Source organism: Podarcis tiliguerta, assembly GCF_965153285.1.
Source record: "Podarcis tiliguerta genome assembly, chromosome: 9".
NCBI classification, from domain to species: domain Eukaryota; kingdom Metazoa; phylum Chordata; class Lepidosauria; order Squamata; family Lacertidae; genus Podarcis; species Podarcis tiliguerta.
The window spans coordinates 48,114,511-48,127,936 of NC_139542.1; the positions used below are offsets into that span (position 1 = coordinate 48,114,511).

The 13,426-nt window shown below is 40.6% G+C and overlaps 1 protein-coding gene and 1 long non-coding RNA gene across 3 annotated transcripts in view; one reads left to right on the top strand and one right to left on the bottom strand.

The window, feature by feature from the left end:
* TENM3 (teneurin transmembrane protein 3) overlaps positions 1-13,426 on the top strand; it is a 1,235,569-nt gene that overhangs the window by 470,192 nt on the left and 751,951 nt on the right. The window lies entirely within an intron of this gene.
* On the bottom strand, positions 1,471-11,621 carry LOC310685415. Of its 2 annotated transcripts, none has more exons than XR_014515216.1 (3): positions 11,451-11,621; positions 4,690-5,092; positions 1,471-1,536 (listed from the first exon to the last, which is right to left on the bottom strand). It is a non-coding gene; the product is annotated as an uncharacterized lncRNA (long non-coding RNA). The 2 variants fall into 2 exon arrangements; XR_014515217.1 differs by having other exon boundaries at positions 1,497-1,539.

The window sequence follows — 13,426 nt, forward strand, 5'->3', positions numbered from 1 at the left end:
AAAGACAAATTCTGGACTTAAAAAGATGAATGCTGATAGTGGAAAGAAAGCCTAAACAGAAGGCAGTATTGGTCAAACTCCCAGAGGCTAATTAAATTCATCTGTTACACCAAGATATTGCGGATAATTATAATTGTTGGGATGAATCTAGACTGGAAGTCTGATATCTGGACACTCTTGTGGGCTGAAAAGGGAAGAGAATATTTCCCTTCCACTTCCCCCAAAATCTGCTCCAGACAGTTGGGGAACCCTCCAGAACGATGTGAGAGGTGGTACTGGACACTGCAATTTTCATCAGAGGCTATTCTTCATGTGCCTCACTCAAAGGAAGTATTAAGTATAGTTACACAAGAATAGGCATTTTCAGTGGTCATGCCCTTGTCTGTGAAATGCTCTCCCTGGGGAAGCACACCTGGAGCCATCATTATTAGTTTTAAGGGACCAAACTAAGACCTTTTTATTCACTCAGGCCTTGGGTAACTAAGCTGATTTCCATGGTGTAGTGATCATATTTTAGTGGGGTAGCTAGGCATAGTCCTTATTATGTCACTGTATGAATATTTTAGGTATTTTGCTACAGGTAGCCGTGTTGGTCTGTCATAGTCTAAACAAAATTTTAAAAATTCCTTCCAGTAGCACCTTAGAGACCAACTAAGTTTGTCATTGGTATGAGCTTTCGTGTGCATGCACACTTCATTAGACGTCGTTTATTTTTTCTGGTGTTAAATGTTTTTAACTGTTGCATTTTATCTTCTTAAATTATGCTGAGACTTTTTTGTAAAAAAACAACAACTAACAAACAACAACAACAACAGAGATTACAGAAGGAAAGTGAAATTCATGAAAATATCCTCTCCTCTTTCCTCCAATGAGAACCTCCACTATTTTCACGTTCCTTCCTTTTGTTGAGTCACAGGACTGGATCCAACCCTCTTCCTTTCAGCATTGTTGCTAAAAATAATGAACCCTTTCAAGCTTGCATGAATATTAGGCCGTTAGTTCAATGCGGTATACTCCCAAGCAAGTGTGTGTTGGAGTGGGAAATTGCCACTCCCCTACTTTCTTTCAGTAGGAGATGCTAATGTATACAAGGATTTTCTTTTACTTTTGCAAAGTAGCAAGATCAAACCTATTTGTAATAATAGCAGTAAAAATACTACTATTTATCATTAAGTGCACACTAGGTAAGAAAAGTACAGTCATACCTTGAAAATCGAACGGCATGGCCATGATGACAGGGAGAGTTAGAGATTACCCCAAACAGTACAGAAAGAATGGAAAATCTTTAAAGAGTTTCTGGGAAAGTATTATAATAATAAACACCTCCTGGCAGAAATAGAATGATCCTTGTAAAACAACAAATATGTTTTTTGGTATCTGAGGAAAACAAAGCAATACAACAATTTGGAACTGTGTTTGAAAAAATAGAAATAATAACACAATGAGTCTAATCGGAAGTCAAATGTGTTTATTTTGTTTTGTTTTCTTCTTTCCTTTTTTTTGTGTACCTCTTTCTTTGGTCTTTTCCTCTTGGACCTGCTAAGAAAGAGATAAAGAGATAAAAGTTAAATATAAAAACTCGAGTAAGTTAAAAGTGATGTTTTGTAATTTTTCAATTATTGTTCATTTATTGTTAAAGTTGGTCAATTGTAATGAATTGATGTAGTAGTTACTGCAGGGGGGTGTTATTGTTGAACTCTAAATAAAGAATGAATTTTATTTTATTTTTTTAAAAAGAAAGTCAAACGGAATCTGTTCCAGAAGTCCGTTTGACTTCCAAAACATTCGGGAACCAAGTCGCGGCTTCCTGCAGCCAATCAGAAGCCATGGAAGTGACAATGGACGTTCGGGTTCCAAAGAACGTTCTCAAACTGGAACAATCACTTCCAGGTTTGCAGCGTTTGGGAGCCAAAACATTCATCTTGCAAGGCGTTCGACTTCCAAGGTATGACTATACCTTGTTCCTTCTTAGTGGAAAGCTGAAGGGAGAGGAGACAGTTTGACGAAAATGTAGCAAAGTTTGAAGTATGATGAGATGTTAACTTGTATTATCATCACCCTGTGGAACACAGGTCAGTCGGTGATAACCCAGTCATTTATTCCATCAAGAAGTTGTTAAAAATTAGTATATTGTCCATTGTCTTTTGTCAGCTTCGGTCTTGAACAAATAGATACATTTTCTTGTGCATGCAGTGCCAACAGCAATGCTCAAGTTCCTTTATAGGGCTGCAATCCAACACTCTGGATTCTGGCTGGAATCCAACACTCACTTACTTCAGAGTAAATCCCACTAGAACTTGCTGTGACTAATGTCTAAGTAAACATGCATGGGATTATCGATCAGCATTATTTCTGAAAGGGTTTTTATTTCCATGGCAAACCCTTCAACACTACAGCTCCTTGCAACATCCACAAGACAGTGGAGAAGAAGTGTGTTATGGTGGGTGGAATATTATGGAACTCTCGTTATAAAGAAATGGTACCCTACAGTGTGATTTGCATCATGCTGTGTGAGCCGCCTACACTTTTCAGCAGTTGGTTCTGCGTCTGTAATTTATTGCTCCAGAAGCCATTATAATAACACAAGAAATGCCTCAGCAAGTGTGGAGGGAAGAACACATCACAGTCAGATTGTAATGACTATTTAGACTATTTAAACTCACTCAGCTTGTTCTGCATTAGAAAAACAAGCCCTATTAAATTACTTATTTTATACATTTTATTTGGCATTCTGGCTTCATTGTAGTCGAGATTAAACACCTTATTACACTTTTGAAGAGAGGAGCTTATGAAAATAATTGCCCAGAAATTACTGTGTTAAGTGTAAAAACTGTTGGGTAGAAATCTGATTTTAAAAAAAACAAAAACCCAAAAAACTTGTAGATCTCTGCTGGGCAAATATACTAGGTTTCTTAGAAGGAAATGTCTGTCCCATTTCAACAGAGTGCTATCAGAGTACAAGAACAATGTGGGAGGCAGCACTTATGAGTTATAAGCTCAACCTGATTGGCATTAGGCATAAGGTACAAAGGCTATGGGTTTCCTTTCATTGGTTGGAGAGATCCTTGTTTCTCACTGGTCAACTACTGCCCACCTTAAGCAGGGCAGCCCCTGGTCAATAAGGTGCCAACCAGCCAGTGTCTGCCTGAGCATCATTTGGCAAACAGACCAAACCACTAAATAAACAAACCCTCTTGCACCTAGTAAGCTGGAATATCAGGACAATATGTCTTGGCTTCTCTGCCGGCCTACTGCAGGTTAACAACTCACAGAAGATGACCATCATTAATCATGAGCTGGAAACACTCAACATTGATTTTGCCACTTTACGGGAGATCAGACTCACTTTGAATGGCAGCCTCTGAGAGAAGAACTACACCTTCTTCTAGCAAGGTGGGCATCCAGAAGAACCACATATTCATGGTGTAGGCTTCGCAGTGAGGAACCACTGACCAAGGGCTCAGAGTGCTTGCTCTCTATCCAACTTTCAGCCACCTCCAATCCAGTTAACATCTTGAATGTGCTCCCACTATCTGCTTGGACATACAGATTAAGGACCTGTTCTACAAGGAACTAGACCAGGCTCATTCTTGGTTCATCCTTGGATGCCTTCCCTATAAAGAAGGGTGTGAAACAGGGCTGTGTTCTTGTCCCAACTCATTTTAGCATATTCTTCTCTCTATTAATCTCATATGTCTTCAGTTTGACTGAAGATGGTGTGTACTTCCATTCAAGAAGGGGTTTGTTCAACCTGGCATGTTTCCATGGCATGTTGTGAGATGTTGTTTGCAAATGACACGTCTACAAAGATTCATCAACCATTTTGCCCAAGCCTGTATGGAGTTCGGCCTCGCCATCAGCCTGACGAAGACCAACATCTTGCATCAGGGCATCACCAGCACTCCGCACATTGGCATTGGTGACCACATGCTTGAGGTGGTAGACAAGTTTGTTACCCTGGGCTCCACCATTATCAACAACCTTTCCATTGACACTGACCTGGACAAGTGTATTGGTAAGGCAGCTACAGCAATGGCTCACCTCTCCAAATGGTTATGAGAGAACAAGGAGAAGGAAGGGGGGAGTTCAAGGGGGAAGACACAAACTGACAGTTTAAGCTCGGACAGAGGGAGGGCCACCAGAAATAGCCCATCCCATGACACGTAGGTGCACAAGAAGTAATGAGAGGTGTGAACAGGAAAGGAAACGAAAGTGGGGCTTTAAATGTGGGAAGAGGAAGGGGCAGAACTCAGACTTGGCAACAGCTAATTTGGAAGCAGACGCTGAGTGACTGAGCTCCAGAGTGATTTGTGTGTTTTGAGCAATAAACCTGAGTTAATTACTGCCGGAGTTGTCTCGCTTCTGTGGGAGAGAACCAACCATTACATAGGCAATATTTAACAGTTGATGGTGACATGACAAAAGAAACAATTGGCCATGGTTTACCACTCAGAAGTAAAGGAATATGTTTATTTTGCCGAGGTATTACAGATCCGTCAGAGGCAAGTGGGGAAAGTGCATATACTATGTGCATTGGTGATCAAATCAGATCCTCAACACTGAAGTGCCTGCCTCTGCTATGCAGCCCCTGCTAGCAAGCTCATGAAATTTCCTCTCCTTATGGTACAAGATGGTGCCTTCCTCTATTCTGTGTAAAACAACAACAACAACAACAACAACAACAACAACCTCAGATGGATTGACAGTTGAATCTTTCTTCAACACTGGCAGCAGAACAGAGTCCTCCTCTGATTGCAACCAGCTCAGGGGGCACAGGACAGACTCTGTGGCACTTCGGTGCTCCGGTGTCTTGCTGTTTCTCCCCAGGCCTCAGCGTCTTCTTCCAGAAGTGCCTTCTTCACTCTGTCTAGTGGTAGGTCCAGCCCTGTCCAGCCTGTGCTACTATAGCTATAGGGACCAAGAGGAAGTGAGGAAATGCCAATTTTTCATTGGGTGAGTTTTCGTATGATGGCTTTTCATGGCACTGTGCTGATATCCTGCTTGTGGACATTTCACAGGAATCTAGTTGGACCATTGCGTGAACCGAATGTTGGAACTGATAGGCTCTTCTTACATTCTTATGACTGAAATGCTGGCATTAAAAAAAAGGTTTCATTTCTTAATTAGTCTGAATTATTGTTTGTATTATCATTGAATGTTTGCACAAGATGAGAAAAAATATTCAGGTTACTTCAGATAATACCATTTTTTAAAAAACTCTTGATAACGTCTTTTTTCTCTTTCACCACCTTATCAGACTACTCTTCTATAATGCTGATTAAAATTACAGTCAGCTTCCTAGCCATCTAACTATCCTAGTTATCTTAGAGATAAAGCAATCTTTTCTATCAATTAAGTGCATTTCTGAAAATGTGTAAGACTTCTCTGTGAATCTTTGATAAGAGCAAAATTTATTTGGAAGCTAAACTAACATTTCCTTCTTCAGTTATTTGCCACCTGCCCCTAAAATCATATGCAAGGGTTAAAGCGAACAGCACCGTAAAAAATTAACAACCCATGTTGGCTCCGTCTCTTGTAGCATGTGTATGTACATACTGTTAAATTTCTGCTGGTTTTGTTTGTTTTTCTCTAGTTATTTCTGGTGGCTTAGTCAGCTTTTCTCTCTATTTTTCCATCTCTGTTCTTGATCCAGTATAAATCCCAGTCCAAACAGTGCTGGTGTAATTTCAGTGGCAGAATTCTTAAAGCTACAGTTCTTGTACATTAGGACTTTTCTCTTTTACCAGTTTTATTTTATGTTCCCATCACTTTTGGGTTCCATCATAATGACAGTTCTTTCCTCTTTCAGGGAAAAAGAACAACCACAAATCTACAGCCTTAAATGTTCCAGACTGTAAGCTTACCTGTTGTCTATACTGTTTATATTGCTCTTCATTCACCAGACTCGTTCCTGTCACATCTTTTAATGGCTTTAGCTTGTCACCGCCTTTCTCTTGGCCACTTCTGTGTTTCATTTATCTTCCCCACACTTTTTTCCACAAGTGTGGTCTCTATGTGAACTTCATAGTATGTCTTCTTCTCAGAATATTTCTCCTTTCCAGAGCATGCCTGTTCCCTTGTGACAGCATGTAGCTATACCAGCCAGATTCCAAAAAGCTACTTTAGGCATCTTTTGTCTTGTCACCTCCCTCCCTCTCTCTTTTGAATAACACACAATATCACAAATGACTGCAGGTATTTTAGGCATGCCCCCTGAGATGTTTCCCCTTTCCCCCTCTTTTTTTTCAATGATAGACTCCTGTGTTGTATCACAACCTGAAATTGCTTCCTTAAAATGTCTGGTGCTCATGGGATAGGCACATAGAAGAATACATGAAGAACAAACCACCCCACAACTCACATGTCCTGAGGACTTCTGTAACTATAGTCTTTTTCATATAGCCTCTTTTTCTCCACACTTCTACCAAGGACCATTAGGAGAAATGTGAGGTGTCTTTGGGATGTGTATACAATCCAGTCCACCCCTTGCCACTGTGTTCCATTGTACAATGCATGAATAACTTTCACTGATTAAATACCTATGAGTCTTGTGAACAGACCTGCCATCCTCCCTAACCTGCAGAGCCTAGAGGTTTCTTGTGTTCTCTGTGTGTGCTTTATAAACAGAAGACTCCAGCACCCTGTTTTAACAGTGGCTGCCCAGCTGCCAATGGAAACATGTGAGCAGGATCTGAGTACAATAGCAACTGGCATTCAGAGGCTTACTCCTTTCAATACTAAAGACAGTACAGCCTAGACATTTGTATAATCCTCTTTTAAAGCTCTCCAAGTTGGTGAGACATGTGGTAATTACCACCTTGTGGTAGCAAACTCCATAGTTTAACTATGTGCTGTGCAAAGAAGTACTTGATTTTCTCTGCCCTGATTCTTCCAGCATCCTGCTTCACTGAATGATCCCAGTTTTTGGCACCATCACAGAAGGAATAGAACTTTTGTCTCTCAGCTTTTACATATCACACGTAATTTTATATATCTCTGTCATGTCAAAGCTCACTTAGCTTTTATCTTATCTTTTAAAAAATCCCCAAATTGTGTCCCTTTCCTCAAAGGGAAGTTGTTCTAGCCTCTTGATCATATTGGTTACCCTTTTTTGAGCTGCACAATGTCATTTCTGAAGTAAGACGATCTGTAGCTATATGCTTGTTGACAGTCTCAAAGAACTGTAAAAGGTTCATGAGACAGAACTTGTCTTTGCAGAAGCCATTACATATCTAAACAAAAACTTTAATAAGTACAATTGTGTTTTGTTTTTGTTTTTTGTTTTGTTTTATATACTGGGGACTTTTCCCATAGCACTCCAAATAGACTCCCAGTCATGCAAGATTGCTGTATTAGCTGGGAAATTAAAAGGGGGGCGGATCCTAATTGAAATGGCATAGTACAGTGATTTGCACACCCAGATTTCTGTTCTACAACATTCTGCCCCACCCCACTTCACCTAAGTAATCAAAGAGGTAACTTTGCAGCAGATACGGTGCACTATTAATATTTTTATGTAATTAAGAAGTAACAGTAGATAATAGTAGATAACGGTAGATAATAGTGTCATCTTAACTTGACTCTATTAAACTCACACAATTCTAGCCCACTCAGTCCCAGTGACTTATGAAGAGGTTAGGAATTTAAAAACAGCAACAACGCTAATAGAGAGAGCCAATTAAAGTACCATTACCAAAAAGGCAAGATTCTGAACCCTTTATAGTTATAAAAAGAATTGTGAAAATAGCAACTATATATTAAGGTTTGCTTTGACAGAAAAAAAAATGTTTGCAGAGCTGTACTCTTTGGTGGTAGTCATTTCCTTACAATTTCTCAGTCAATCCGTGAACTTTTCTGTTACATCAAAGTATATTTCCAACTGGGCATTAAAATCTACTTAAACCACAGCAGCTCTTGCTCGGTGTGGGCACCACCTCCACCGTATCTATCAATTGATATTAACTTCTCCCACTGAGTTTATCTGCGCTGTAAACGCATAATAAATCTGTGAAATGTGACACTTCAGCATTGGGCTTTTTTTCCTTTGCCTTCTGACAGTTCTTTCCCTTTGTATCTCTGGACTATAGAAAGTTAGATTTATAAATCTGAAAGGGTCCACAAGGTAATCCAGCTGAAACCTCTGCCTGAGTGCAAGTACAGTTTTGCCCTGTGCCCCTCACCTTTAAACTTTATACACTGAAGACCATTATGCAGTTTGGAATGCACTATAGAAGAAGCAGGGTGTCCCCAGTTCTGATCTGCCTTTGAGTAAGGATGGATGGAATATTTTTTGTTTCATTTCACTGAGAGCCAGTGTGGTGTAGTGGTTAAGAGCGGTAGACTTGTAATCTGGTGAACCGGGTTCGCGTCTCCGCTCCTCCACATGCAGCTGCTGGGTGACCTTGGGCTAGTCACACTTCTCTGAAGTCTCTCAGAAGCCTCACAGAGTGTTTGTTGTGGGGGGGAAAGGGAAAGGAGAATGTTAGCTGCTTTAAGACTCCTTTGGGTAGTGATAAAGCGGGATATCAAATCCAAACTCTTCTTCTTCTTTTTTCAGAGTTGAATGATTTAGAACTTGGGTCAAATAGCCACCCCCCTTTTTTGAAACCATTCATCTTTCACAAAGGTGGGGTATATTCAGCAGCTTTCAGGCAGAGAAGGGAGGTGAATTTTGCAAAACATTCATATTACTCAAATATTAAGTTGGTGAGGGTTTTTCCAAGTGTCAGCTTGGGCCTAATGGGGGCAGCCATCCTTCACCCTGCAGAATGTCTCCTGAAAACAATCCTACATTGCCATGCTGTATTGTTCCCTAGGAGCTTCGCCTCCCACAGAGGATCTATGAGGATCGTCCACCCTCAGAGACTGACCGAGTCAATCACTGTCCAGAGTGCCCTAGGGGATATCCAGGCTGATATGACTGGCAGTCCTGTAGAAGCCATGGTTGACTTAAGGAATATCTGAATGGATAAGGCCCCTGACACAGATAAGACTGAGACACTGTTAGTGGGTGGTTCCCTAGACTGGATGGATGGGTAGTACCTTGCTCTTTATGGAGTTACACTCCTGAAGGAATGGGTACATAGCTTGTGGGTACTTCTGGATCCTCTGCTGTTGCTTGAGGCTTGGGTAGCCTCAGTGTAGCAGACTGCCTTCCATTAGCTTTGACTGGTGGCCCAGCTGTGCCCCTATCTGGACAGGGATAGCCTAATTTCTGTCGTCTATGCTCTGGGTAACCTCCAGGCTAGATTACTGCAACATGTTCTATATGGAGCTGTCTCTGGACAGTTCAGAAACTTCAGTTGGTGCATAATTTGATGGCCAGGTTGCTCACTGCGGAAAGAGAGTTTGAACATATTACACCAATTCTGCCCCAAGGACACTGTCTGTCAATTAGTTTCTGGGTCCAATTCAAAGTGCTGGTTTTGACCTATAAAGCTTTAACTGGCTGAGTACTGCTATACCTCAAGGAAAGCCTCTCTCCATATGAACCTACCTGGACCATTCTGAGGCCCATCCATGAGAGGTCCAGAGGATGGCAACACAAGTACAGGCCTTTTATGCAGTGTCTCCCCCTTTGGGGAATGTTCTCACAAGGGAGGGAGAGAATGCTTAACCTTTTAAATATGTTTGTGGAGGCGGGGCTACTGGTTTGTTTTTGTTCTTATTTTTATTATGCATTTTGTCTTTTTATTTTGTCTTTTTATGCTGTGAACTGGCCTGAGATCTTCGGATGAAGGGCACTAAACTAAATGATCAATTAATTAATTAATCATCAATTAAATTGTTCACCTCTCTGTGTGCAGGCACACACATACACATCAGACTCTGAAAATCTCACAAATATCAAAAATTCACAGGTTTGAATGGCTGAAGTATTTAAAAGAGTTTAAAAGTGTTTATATTATGTGTCCAGAGAAGTTTGGCTTACATTACTTTCCATTAAACATCTTGTTTGGGTTTATAGATCTATTTATGTACAGAAGTGATAACAGAAGTTTCTGTTATGGAGCAATAGTAATAAAAAAGGGAGATAAAACATAGAAAAACCAGTCTAGCAATTATTCTAAGAATAAGAACTATTTGTTAAGACATTTATGCAAATCAGATATCTGCTTCTCATTAGACAGAAATGGTTCACCATTTTGTTACAGATGGATAATTGCCCTCACAGCTAAAATGACATTATAAAGTGAGGCTGCAGGTCAGTTTTTATCCCTGTCACAATGTTTTCCTATCAACCTAAAATTTAATTTTAGACATTTGCATTTCATTTCCCCCTTCCTGGCAAAAATGAGTAAACATGTTTAAAAATTAATGGATATTTTAACACAGGTCATCTGGCTTCTGACTGACAAGTGGCAAAGAGATATGGAAAGGAGAGGAAAATGATCAATTTTGCTTCAATTCTGAAGGCTAGATGACAGATTTTCCCCCCTTCCCTTGGATGGCATTCATGTGACAAAGTAAAGTGGGTAGATTGGTTTCTGTTGGAATGAATTACAATTTATTCCTGTGATGCGTCCTAACATGATATATTTAAAGATTGACATTTGCAGTAGGCACTACCCAACTCTAACACTAAACTTGCCAGGTTTTCTGTGGACACAATGTTGCAGAATTTATCAGGGTCACAGCCTTGAATCAGGGCTTGAACTTAACTCCAAAACCTCCGTGCTATAGACGATATTATTGATACAATGGAGTTATACATATCCAGCACTACATAGCATCAGGATGTTAATGGCCTGAATGGGTAGGATGTGGCCTGCTCTGAAGATGCAGGTTGAGGACGCTTCTGGATTCAACACTGTTTCATGAGGCTCAAGTGGCCTCTGTGGCATCAGCTTTGGCTGGTGGCCTAGCTGCACCCCTGTCTGGAGAGGGATAACTTAACTTCTATTGTCTATGCTCTTCTAACCTCTAGGTTAGATTACTGAAATGTGCTATGGTTTAGAAACTGCACCTGGTGCAAAATTCAGCAGGCAGGCTGTTCGCTGGGGTAAGGAAGTCTGAGGACATAACACCAGTTTTGGCGATGGCTACCGATTAGTTTCCAGGATCAATTCAAAGTATTGGTTTTGACCCATAAAGATCTAATATGCAGCTCAGGAGAGCAGTACCTCAGTATCTCCTCATATGAACTAATCCAGACCCTGCAATCTTCATTTGAAGCCCTTCTCCCTGAGCCCTTCCATGGGATGTCCAAACAGAAGCAGTTTTAGGGTGGCATGACCAATGCAGCAGCACTGGGAACCAAGTGTCATGGACAAGGAGTCAGCTTCACCTGCTGAACAGCAGCCTGAAGGGGAAGAAGGTGGAGTGACTCCACCTGCAACTGATCAGCCTTCAAGAACACAGAGAAGGCACTAACGCGAACCAGCTGGCTTCAGTTTTCTTAAGCAGAACTTCCAGCAGCAGTCAGGTGCTGGTAACAACACTTGTAGTACCTGGCTCTATCTTGCTGCTTCCTGCTCATTTTGAATCTTCAGCCTCTGATCATCAGATTCCCTGATCCCTAGACTGTCTGACCACATGAGTTGCTGTTTTCCCAACCTTAGGACTGGACCTGACTCTCCTTCCAGGCAAGTACACCTCAGAGACTCTTCTGGTTGGCTGGCCTCCCACTCCACTGAGCTCTACACACTGTTGCTTAGCAATGAGACTATGACACGGCACTGCAGGGAGCACCACAACAATGATGCAGAACAAAGCACAAGATGCCAAATTTTAGCATTGTACAGGGCACTGCTGAAATTTGAGAGCCCAAAGTTCCCCACTGGTTCAGGGGGTGGCAGTATTAGAATGGGCCTTTTCAGTGGTGGTTCCTCACTTGTGGAATGCTTTCTTAAGGGAGGCTCCATTTTTATCTGCTTTTTGGCACCAGACAAAAATATTTCTTTATACCTGGGCTTTTGGCCCTTAGTTTGAAGAATTTGAAAGTATCTGAGGCCTCTTTTGGTGAGGCAGAATCTGCTATTACCTGTATTTTATTTGTAGAGATATGTGTCTGTGTTTGCTTTTTTATTTTTTTATTGGTTGTGTTTATTGTAATTGGATTTATTATTTTTATTATTTCTATTTATGTTTCTGCTGCTAGAGGGTGGCACTGACAAACTGCTGTTTAGACCCTTGGTTTATGGACTGTGAAGTCCTACAGGGTTATTGGCTTGTTCTCCTGTTAGTGAACATTGCCTGATGGATGCAAGATAGGATTTTATCTGTGGCAGCGCCCCAGTTATGGAGCTCCCTCTGGCAATATGGCTGGCCTCATCACTGATCAGTTTCAGATGTCAACTTAAGTCTTAAGAACAGGCATTTAGGTAAGGTTTGTAAGTTGAATGTGGTGGTTTTAATGTTGCTATGGAATTAGCTATTGGTTTGGTTGGTTTTTACACCGTTGTTTTATTGCCTTGTTCACAATCATGGGATGAAGGATGGTCCAGAAATATACATAATTTAAAAGTAAATGAAGGAGAAGACTTGGAAAGTTCCAGCATGAGGAAGGCATTGGAATGCAATGGCATCATATTTTATAAAACTATAGAAATATCTATAAGCATAATCATGTATAACGCCATAATAGCTCTTTGATATGCATCAGCCTCATAATCACACAATTATTATGTGTGCTTTAACTACAAGCCTCAGCTAGAGTGTCCTTTTGTAATCTTTGTATGCAAAAATGAAGCTTTCAAAAACAACCTTAACAATTATCAGTGTTCACTGTTTTCTGTTCTACATCAAAATTATTTTTGCACAATGGAATGTGAAACTGCAAAAAGCAAGTGTAAATTATCCCTTGATGTTTTCTAAGTAGTGATGGGTGGAATTGTGGGAGATAGTTTGCTCTGATGGAGGAGACAATTATTAGTTACTATAACTAAGAAACCATGAATACTTTTTCAATATGACAGTTACAGAAACAGCAATTGACCACTGAACCCCTCTACAAAATTGATCTAGCTAAAGGATTAGTGGCTGTATAGACAGTGTGCTGGTTCAGGTGTAACACTAATCCATAGTTATCAGCTGCAGCAAGCCTTGGGCTAGCACACTATCCTCTCCTACAATGCAGCTAGGAGGAGGAATTTGGAACCTTTCACTACTGCATCAGCCAAACCCAGACAAATTGTACATTATCTTATATGTGATTAGTTGATGCAAGCCAAACTATAATTTATGAAGCTAGTTTGCGTCAACCAACCACACTTAGCATTAACCACAGTTTAGGGCTAAGTCAGCATACTTAATATTTACACCACTTATATGTCACAAAAACTAAAAGAATACAAGTGTGTATAAAAACTGTGTTTACTGATGTGTATGTATGGACATCAGTAACTCTCCAACAGTTTGACTTTACCCCCAAAGGCACACGCTTCCATTGTCTCCAGAGATAAACAGATGCCAACAGCAACAATGA